Genomic DNA, 10,743 nt, shown 5'->3' on the forward strand with positions numbered 1-10,743 from the left:
ATGAGAGAAGAAGCAAACAGTGCGAGTTCTGCTGACCTATTTCAGAGCCCATGCTCTGCTCTGCACACTTGGCTCTTTTAGCAGTTGTGGGTCTACAGTTCATTTTATTAAAGTACAGGTATGCTTTGAAAGCCTGTTTGCAAATACATTGCATATTTCACCTCTAATAACAAAAAGAAATATCTAGAGACGTGCAGCATGGCCATTTCCTTATTTCACTCCTGTTTCCTTACATTATTTCCTTATAATTTGCCTTCCTAGCTCCTCCCTGACTGTGCTAGCAAAAGTATATTGTTGCCATGGGTTTCTTCATGTGGAGTTATAGATTAAGGATCTTGAAAAGTAATAAAATATTCAAAACATCAATTTTGAAAGTATTACCATTCTGATAAGACCATTATTTTTTAATTCAATAGCTAGCAGAGTGCTCAGGAATTTTAGATTAAAAAATCCGGCCTGTTCTTTGATTAACCAAAGATTCTCAACTCCATGCCATGAGCTGTGAGCAGACCAGACTGCCTGACACCTCCCACAGGACAGGAGGGAGCCTATAATGCTGGCATTGTACCACACAGATGTTCGCTCCTCTCACTGGGATATATGATGGCTCAGAAGCAGGGCAGAGCTGTGCAGCACTTCTAGAGAGGCACTTCTGGCCTGTGGCCTCTGCAGGTCCCAGGACTGCCCCTTCAGCGATGGGTGGGGCTCTGTTTCCTCTTGGTTAACTCATCAGTTATGTCAAGGCTGCCACAAGGAGACTGCCTGAGTAATCAAAAAAGAACAATTCAAACCTGTCACACTTCACATGGTCCTACCAAAGCCACAAAATTTATGCTCAAACCAAGTCATAGAATCATAGAATCAGTTAGGTTAGAAAAGACCTTTAAGATCATAGAGTCCAACCATTAACCTGGCACTGTCTGGTCCACCACTAAACCATGTCCCTAAGTGCCACATCTCTGTCTTTTAAGTACTTCCAGGGATGGTGACTCAACCACTTCCCTGGGCAGCCTGTTCCAATGCTTGACAACCTGTTGGTGAAGAAATTTTTCCTAATATCCGATCGAAACCTCCCTTGGAGCAACTTGAGGCTATTTCTTCTTCTCCTGTCACTTGTCACTTGGGAGAAGAGACCAACCCCCACCTTGCTACAGCCTCCCAAATACTTCCAAAGTCCAGAGGCTTGTATTTAGTGTTTAAATCCATGATCAATCCATAACTTGACAACGATGCCCTTTTTTCCCCTTTGTTATCATTGAATGAATGGTTTCATTGAACGACTGGAACAAAATCCAAACCTTTCTATAACCAAAAAATCTGTCTGTTCCTTCACTCCAGAGTCCTCAAACATGTCACTAATGTACAGGAACATCCTACACACACACACAGAGTTGTCTTCCTGCCTTCCATCCAGCAGCCCTGTTATCACTGTAGGAAAGAGTTTTACTCCCAACATCTTAAACTATACAGAGAAGAGACATTGCTTCTCTCTCATCTCCCAGAAGGAGAGAGACATGGGTTTAAAACTATATTTAGGGCAGCATGAACATTCTTCTCATCCAACTGTTGTCAGATCCCATCATATCTAATAAAACTCTCCCATCAGGTTTTGATGGAGAGAAGCAAGGATTGCTCAGGAAGAGGCAGGCCCCACTTCCATTTTGCAGCACATGCCCCATTCTGAGCATATTTCAGCAGTAGGAGGAGGAACCATTCATTCAGCAGAAGGGATATTGCCAAGGTGGCAGTGGGAGAATTTTAGGTGATGTTCCGCGTGCCTCACAGCTGGTGCTGCAGTGATGCTGGTGCAACACTGCCGTGCACTGGTCAGTCTTAACAAGGGGGAGTATTTCTAAATACATCCGGGATTGCAAGGATTTCCTCTGAAGGATATCCATTCCATCTGCTGCACAGTTTACACTGGGTCTTTATATAAGGGAGATGGTGGCTTTGAAATCTAAAGCCCGAGTCCAGACATTTTCAGTTTTAGCTCCACTGTAACAGAAGTGGCATGACCAGAAAGGACTTATATTTTTGTGTGGAACAAGGAGAAGCCAAAATTAATAATTATTGCAACACCACCATCAGAAACACTCCCGACTATGATATCTGCATTACTGAAACTTCAAACATGTCTAGAAAGCAACAGATAGTGCACAGTGGCCAGCTCAGAAGAAAGACTGAGGACATGATAAAAGCAACATCAGAAGTATAGGAAAGAGCAAGAAAAGCTACATCCAAAACCATCAGCAGATCAGGGGCTAAAAAAAACATGAAACAACTCTCACATTTAAAAAGTAGTTTTCATCTCTCAGCAGAGGAGAGAGGATGGTCACCCTTGAAGCTGGAAGGTCTCCCTTGAAAAGCACTGAAATATTTCTCCACTCCCACTCCAATACTTAGAACTAGGGCACAAGACAGAGCAGACTAAAATCCAGCCTACAGTACATATGTAAATATTATCATAGCTCTGTGGTCAGCAGAAACCAGAGTATACTGTGGACTCCTATGGATTAGAGGATTCTCCAGTGTGCAGTAAAATGCTCGTGCTTCAGCCATTCATAACTTCAGTGCTATGCTGATGCCCTGATACCATCTGAGCTTTAAGTTTTCCTTTGGGGAAATTAACAGAGGTTCCTTTTCCTATTCAAAGACCATAAGAATTAATACAATTGATAATTTACTTCAGAAAACATTCACCTGCTTCAAGTCAATGTAACGCCATACTCCCTTTCTTTCAGGTGGCAGTAAATACCTGCTGGAAAATATCTTCCTGCTGAAGCAGGTTGGCTTTGGTCAAATGGGTCCCAGAAAAGGAAGTTCCTGGGCAGCTCCTGAAGATGGAGACATGAAAGGCATTATCCCAGATACAGCCCAGACAAGTGTGATATAAGGAAACAGCCAAGCTGTGACTTAAATTTCTTTTAGCTATTATAGTTGCAACAGATTTTTAAACAAACTTTGAAAAATAAGTACACCATAGCAAAATATGTTTTCAAAGCATTAACTCTTAAAATACACCATTTTCCAAGAAATCTTTTAGATAATATTTTCCAAAGGTTCAGAAGTTGAAAAAAAATCCCCATGTACAACTGCTCTTGACCAGAAGATGGCAAACTCTGATTATTTAGTAGGCAGCTACAGATGGTAAGTTTTATTTTTAAGAGTCTGTCAAGCTCTACAGTGTCCTGAAATCCTGCTTCGTGGAGACTGATGTTCTGTATTTACCCTAAAATCTGGATTTGGGTTTATGTATAACATAAAAGATAATACTTTTTAGTTGGGTGAAATTCATTATTTTTGCTACATTTCCTTAAGAATACAGCACTAGGTAGCATTTAAAATAAGCTAAAGGATAATGTAGCCATATGAATAAAAGGTTAATATTACCTGTTCCACTAGTCTGGAGCTTAGGAGCTGATTCCTACTCCTAGTGAGTCTGAACCTGTTCTCCTGAGTGATGGATGGAAGCAGGAAATCATCACTGCTTTTCAGATGGATTTCAAGCAGGCTGAAAAAGGTGATGTTTGCAGTAGAAGAAATCTGACTCAAAAGCTGGGACATTCCTTCCTGCACTGTTTTACACTTAGATGTCTGCAAATGATAAAAAAAATGGCAGAATGCAGCAGCATATGAACAACTCTCCATGAACAAAGAACTGGTAACCCAGATTGCAGGTTATTCCTGACATAGGTATTAGCTTGGAAACAGCACATCTTCTGCCTCCAGAGACAAGTTTGGAGGCAGCACAGCTGCTTGCTCAAAAAACACAGCCTGTGCCTCAATTAACAGTTTCTGTTAGACCTTGGATGTCCCCATGAAGGGCCAGCTCAGTTTTTCTTGGGCCATGCTCCTAAGACATGCTACCAATGCTGAAGGGAGCTGCAGAGAATCAGTGCCTGATTCACCCACTTGGTACATCACCTTGGATGCCTGTCCATGCAGCCACAGCCTGCAGCAAAGCTGTAGGGAAAGATAACTTCTGGAAAATACAAAGAAGGAGGAGGCTGATAGCTGCCACTGGGAGACAGCAGAAAATTGGCAGCAGTGGCCAGGCTAGGGGATGACAAGTGTGAAGTTGGTGGGTGCTACTTCTGCTCTGAGTGCCCTCCATCCCTGGGACCTTGGGAGAGTCCTGTCAAAAGATGATCTATGCATGGGTGTCATGGTTTAACCCAGCAGGCAGCCAAAAACCACACATGCTCACTTACTCCCTTCTACCATCAGGATGGGGGAGAGAATTGGGGGAAAAAAGGCAAAATTCATGGGTTGAGATAAAGACAGTTTAATAGGACAGAAATGAGAGGTGAAATAATAATAACAACAACAACAATAATAATAACAAAAAAATAGACTATACAAAAAAAGTGACTCAATTACCAGTGCCCAGACAGTTCCCAAGCAGCAGCATGCTCAATTTATATACTGAGCATGATGTCATACAGTGTGAAATATCTCTTTGGGCAGTTGAGTTTAGCTGTTCCAACTGTATCCCATCCCAATTCTTTGTGCCTCCCAGCCTACTCCAAGTGGGGTGGTGTGAGAAGCTGAAAAGTCCTGGCCTTGGTGTAAGTACTGCTCAGGAACAACTAAAACACGAGTGTGTTGTCAACATTATTCTCACCCTAAATCCAAAACACAGCACAGCTACTGGGAAGAAAATTAACTCTATCCCAGCTGAAACTAGAAGAGTAGAGTCCCAGGGCACCCTGGGACCTGCCCCCTGGGCCCATCCAAGATGCTTTCCAGCACTGACACTACCACAGGGGTGTGTGCCCTGTGCTCCCCAGCTCACAGCACATCATCAGTGTTGGGAATTATCTACTTGTCCTATGGACAACTGTTGGCTCCATATTAGAACTGACCGTAGAAATTATGCTTCTTATGTATTTTTCAGTGTGCTTTTACCCTCATGTTTTATGTAATAATCAAGTGCTTAGACTAGTTTTAAAAATGTTTTTTTTAATAAAAGGACTCATAATGAGTTCTTGAAGGAAGGCAGGCACCTCTGTTCTCTCAGGCATGTACCTCCATAGCTTTGATACAGCTCACCAGCAAACCAAGCTCGAAATTACAACACTGAAATTAAGAGATCTTTCTCACTGTTTCCCATTATTTTTATGGTTATCCAAAGTCTCCACATCAAAGCTGAAGATGGATTTTTTTCTTTCAAAGCTACATAGTTGTGGTGGACTAGGAGACGGTTAAAAATAAAAAAGCCACCTCATATCATTTTTCCCTACCTAATCACTTTACAAAGAAGTTGATAGCTTGGACATCTTCTTCCAGAGCTCTGGAATATGCAGACTTTACAGTACTGACAGGCTCACTTTCAGCCAGGGCAGGCTGCTGATGTGCCAAGCAGGGCTTGAGAGTCCCACATTCCTACCAGGCAGCCTGTACACAGCTGCGCTGTTTGGACACTGGGATTGTTTACTGAGACATGGGCTGTTTGCACCGACTGGCCTCCACAACCTCACATATTTAATGCTCACAGATGCAGCAAGCAGTCCTGGCTGCATAAAATTCTTTGCATTGACTGAGTCACCTTGCAGCACATGTGCAAGGATGTATTCAAACAGCCCTGGCCCGTGCTTAGAGCCAGCTGAGCTCAGCCAGCTTGAAAACAAGGTTTCCCCAGCCAAGCTGTGAGTCCCAGGACGCTCCAGTGGAAGCACTTGGCTGCTGTAGCATGGCTACATGGGCTCCAGCTCACTGCTAGCACAGGTCACCCAGCTTACTGCTGTAGCCATGGAGCACTGTCCCAGATTAAATGGGAAATTGGAATGTTTTCCACATTTTAATATTGGAAAAAATTGTCACTTTTTATTTCAACCAGTAAAATATAGGGAATGATTTTTCATCTTCCCTTGTTTTTCCTTTCTGAGAGAAGTTAAATTTTTTCTTAGTTTGAAGGAGAAAGGAAGGGGATCCATGCTTTCCCCTCTCCTGTAACACAGGGGGAGCACTATGCAGTCATATACTATTTTATTTGTAATCTTCCATGGATTCTCCAGGCAAAGAGAGAAAGGAAAGAGTTTTCTAAATCAAAGATAATTGCTTCCCAGTGGAGTGAAACACATAGGTGTAGCCCGTCTCTCTCCTTTTTTTTTCATCACATTTCAGAGTGTTCTCCAATAGACTTAAAGGAAGGACAAAACCAAGAAATCAGCTCAGTATTCCAGCTTCCTTAGGAGCTCTGTCTGCATTAGATAAGACTCATGAATGTTACCATCTTGAGGGCTACTTCTGAGATGAAGCCTAAAGATGGACATAAATAAAGCAAGAGGCTTTAGGAAGACAAAATCAAGTAGGTATGTGAGTGATAGTATGAATATACATGGTATTCGTGGCATTGCATGAGGTAGCTGCTACACATCAACTGGGGTAACCATGTCAGTAACTGCAGATATTGCATTAAATTTAAGTATGAAGACCAAATCCACAATGATATTACAAATATGGCACTTTCAATAGCAAGGGTAGCAATCAGCCTGCTGCTGGAGAAATTATTATTTACATCTCTTCACAGGTGTTGGATATGATACGTCACTAATGTGATACAATCTGCCAAGCATCAACAACTCCATATGGAATCATAAAATTATTTTCACATGATTATCAAAGGCTGGCCAGATAGGTATGTGATTCTGGTGAAAACATACTTATGAAAATATGACTATGAAAATATGAGTCAGCAGTGCCCTGGCAGCCAGGAGGGACAACTGAGTCCAGGGGAGCATCAAGCAAAGCATCGCTAGCAGGTAGACGGAGAGGATTGTCCTGCTCTGCTCTGCAACGGTGCAGCCTCACCTGGAATATTGTGGCAGTTTTGGGCACTGCAATATAAGAAAGATATTAAGCTATTGGAGAGTGTCCAAAGGAGGGCAATGAAGATGGTGAAAGGCCTCAAGAGGAAGCCGTATGAGGAGCAGATGAGGTCACTTCAGCCTCGAGGAGTCTGAGGGGAGACCTCATTGCAGTCTACAACTGCCTCGTGAGGGGAAGAGGAAGGGCAGGCATTGATCTCTGTTGTAACCAGTGACAGGACCCAAGGGAATGGCTTGAAGTTATGTCAGGGTAGGTTTAGGTTGGGTATTAGTTTTTCACCCAGAGGGTGGCTGGGCACTGGAACAGGCTCCCCAGGGAAGTGGTCACAGCACCAAGCCTGACAGAGTTCAAGAAGCATTTGGACAATCCTCTCAGGCACATGGCGTGACTCTTGGGGATGGTCCTGAGCAGGGCCAGGAGTTGAACTCTATGATCCTTGTGGATCCCTTCCAGCTTGGCATATTCTGTGATTCTGTGAAAATGTCCTCCATTCAGGCAAATACTTGTCCATCAGTAACAGATTTTAAGCTGCCTTTGGAAAGTTGCTTTAAGCACAGACAGTGTTCCTATAAATGTTATTAAATTCAAGGCAACTCAAAGCAGAAATTAAGGTTTCTCTAATTTTGTCTTCTCAATCACACTTTACATGACTCACATTCTACCTACCTTAGTTAAGTGGGCCTCTCTCATGACCCGAGTTCCCCAGACAACAAGGGCCCTGAGTACCCTTAAAAGCTACTCATCCTCTGAATAAGCCTGTGTATGGCACTGGGCTTCATTTGTTACAGTAGTCATAAGAGAATGTGAATCCATGAACTTCTAAAGTGCTATTGAATATTTTAGGAAGGACAGTCCCCCCTCACTACACACTGCTTAATATTTTCTGGCAAAAAAAGGTCTCAGAAGATATAGTGAGAAAAATACGTAAAGGAGAAGGCAGACAGTTTCTAAAATATGTTTTGGCTTACTCCAGATTATATATTTTGTCCATCATGACATAAAATAACAGAAGTCCAGAAAAAGTGTTTCATGGCAAATGCAGATCATTCTTTGGGATTTGGAAGAGGGGATAAAGTAACATAGATAACAAGGTAGCACGTCATTTTGGGTGTTTGGACCTCATCAATTCATGTGCACTTCTTGAAACAATGCAGTATTTGCCCTACAGAAACCTGTTTAAGTCACACTCAAGGAATTGCACAGAATCCAGTATTTGTCAAACTGAAGTGTTCTACTTTGTAAAGAATTAACTTTGCCTCTCAAAACTAGATGAGGATCTGCAAAACTACTTGAGGATAAGTTTCTTTCCCTTTCTTTCCCATTAATCACAAGCTGATTTACTTAATTTATTTAAACCAGGACCACTTCCATGAATTCTTAAAAGAAAATGGATTACAGAGGAGGCTTAGACTGGGCATTGGGAAGTACTTTTTCACTAAGAGTGTGGTCAAACACCGAAAAAGACTTCTTAGAGACGTGGTCAATCCTCCAAGTCTGTCAGTGTTTAAGAGGCATTTGGATAATGCCCTTAAACGTATTTTAACTTTTGGTCAGCCCTGAGTGATCAGGATGAGATGACCATTGTAGGTCCCTTTCAAATGGCATTGTCTATTCCATTCTGTTTGATGCTATGATATACTATGCTGAAATGACTGTGGCATTCTGAACATATATAAAACTCTTTAACTGGACATCACTAGTAATTGCTGCAAATTTTTTGTATTACATAGCATTTAGTTGGTTCTGATCATTCATGTTTTCATCCCTGAGAAAATATGGAATGAATTTTTGATGTTGAAACATTATCTCAGTTTTTATTATTCTAAAGAAAAATGGATGGTGATATAACATCCTCAAAGTAAAATCTTTTCAGTTACAGATTTAAATCTTTGCATTTTGATCACAGTTAAAAAGCCACAAAGTTTAAAATTATCCGTAAACTTCACAGAAAAAGACAAAATAACACTTAAGATGTGTGGTTGTTCACTGGATCTTTGCATGGCTAATAAAGGATCTGACATGAATATTCACTAATATCAACAGAAATTTGTTCCATAGTGTCAGTAAATACTGAATCAGGCACCAAATAGATTATTCAAAATCTCATAGTTGAAAAGGTAAGTCACTGCAAAAAAAGAAACATTTAGAGTCACTTAAGTAAATAAGAAAAGACACACACCATGACCCTTCAGACAATATCATCCTTTTATCCAGATATCATGACATAATTTCCCCTAAAATGGGAAGTGTATCACTGTTGATCTAGAACTACGGCAGTCATTCTTTCATTCATCACATGTATCCAAATGGCATCAGTATCTGACTGCAAACAGAAAAAAAAAGCAGTATAAGCAAATGAAATTCTGTCCTTGGCTGCCTACAAAGACAGAAAAATTGATCTGGTTAAGTACCTATGACTTCCTGTGTGATTCAGCTCAGGAGCTGCATCTCCCTATTCTCTGACATGGATGAATTTTCTGGGTGAGCTACCTTCTTCCTACCTTCCTGCTTGCCAGGACAAGCTCTCGTGAGTTTATCAATTCTTGTTGTGCTATTAATGGCCATCAGAATATTAGGTGGCATACAAACAATAGCAGACTCTACATCTCAATAAAGTACCTAAGCACTGGCATGTACATTGTGTGCTGGATGCGGGCAGCACTGATCTCATGTTGACAGCAAAAAAAAAATGCATGGAGGAGTTTGCCTGCTTTACCATAACTCCCAGCCACAAACCAACCTATCCCCAAAGTCAGAAGGCAGGCTATAGTCCTTCACATGCTATGCAATTCTTCCCTCGTGTTAAGTGCTAAACCTAAAGTCAAGGACAAGCTGTATAGGTTGCAGTTAAGCATCTGTGAAGATAATGACAAAGATTACTTCCATTTATTTTAACCCCCCCCCAAAGAGGAGTTTCTTTATCAGCCCCTTTGGAGAAAGATGTAAATAATAGAACATTTATGCTCACTTGATTTAATGATATGTATTTTTCTGCATGCTCCCCATGGTCCATCATCCAGAACATTTAAGGGAACCAAAAGAAACTGCTAGGAGTAGGAGAGCTCAATAGTGATCCCATGTCCTTTAGGATTATTTAGGATTCTGGCAGAATATTCCAACTGAGCAAAGCACCACGTAGGAGCCAGATGAGGGAAGAATCTTGTTCATCCTAGCATTAAAAGATGACTGACCTTTGAGCAAATCCACTGATAGTTGTTATGTACCAGAGCAGGCATAAAGTAAAGACAACAAAAAATGATGCCTGGTGATGACAGCTAAAACCAGAATCCTAAAACATCTATCTGCTGAGCAGAGCCAAGCAAAGCATCAGCTTGTGCCTCTGATCACAGGCCACCAAGAAAGAGCTGCAGCATTCCTTGGCACATTCAGGAGATCCCATGGCTATTTTTGACAACTACCAGGTGGTGGCCAGCCAATACATTCTGCAGATGGGCAGATGATCACATCTTGTTGCCAAAAAGCTTTAAGAGATTTACTCTCTTAAAGAGGTCCACAGTATTTCTAAGGTCTCTCCCAGGCAGCAGCATCTCAGCACAGGGTGAGCTGAGAAAAAGCATCCAGCAGGTGATTGGGCACATCAGCTCACTCCTCAAAAGATAAAGGAGAACTCAAGGTGCTCTGGGGACACCTCAAAGTTACCTATATGCCCAGAGGAGGGATTGTGTCAAGGCCATGAAGGTGCCTTTGTTACGGGTGAAGTCTGTTTCTTGGCACAGACATACTGTTTTGCTGTGCATCTCAGGCAACCAGTGCAAATATAAATCAGTTCAAATTTGAGTGCTTTGTGGAGAGCTGAAGCCCCTTTGAGTAACACTCTTTTGTCAGTGAAAAAATAAATTGTGTGGATCTTATGCCAACTGAGTGTCCCTTTTTAGCATTTTCAAACACAGT

The sequence above is a fragment of the Lepidothrix coronata genome, unplaced genomic scaffold, assembly GCF_001604755.1.
Source record: "Lepidothrix coronata isolate B3197 unplaced genomic scaffold, Lepidothrix_coronata-1.0 Scaffold235, whole genome shotgun sequence".
Taxonomy (NCBI): Eukaryota; Metazoa; Chordata; class Aves; order Passeriformes; family Pipridae; genus Lepidothrix; species Lepidothrix coronata.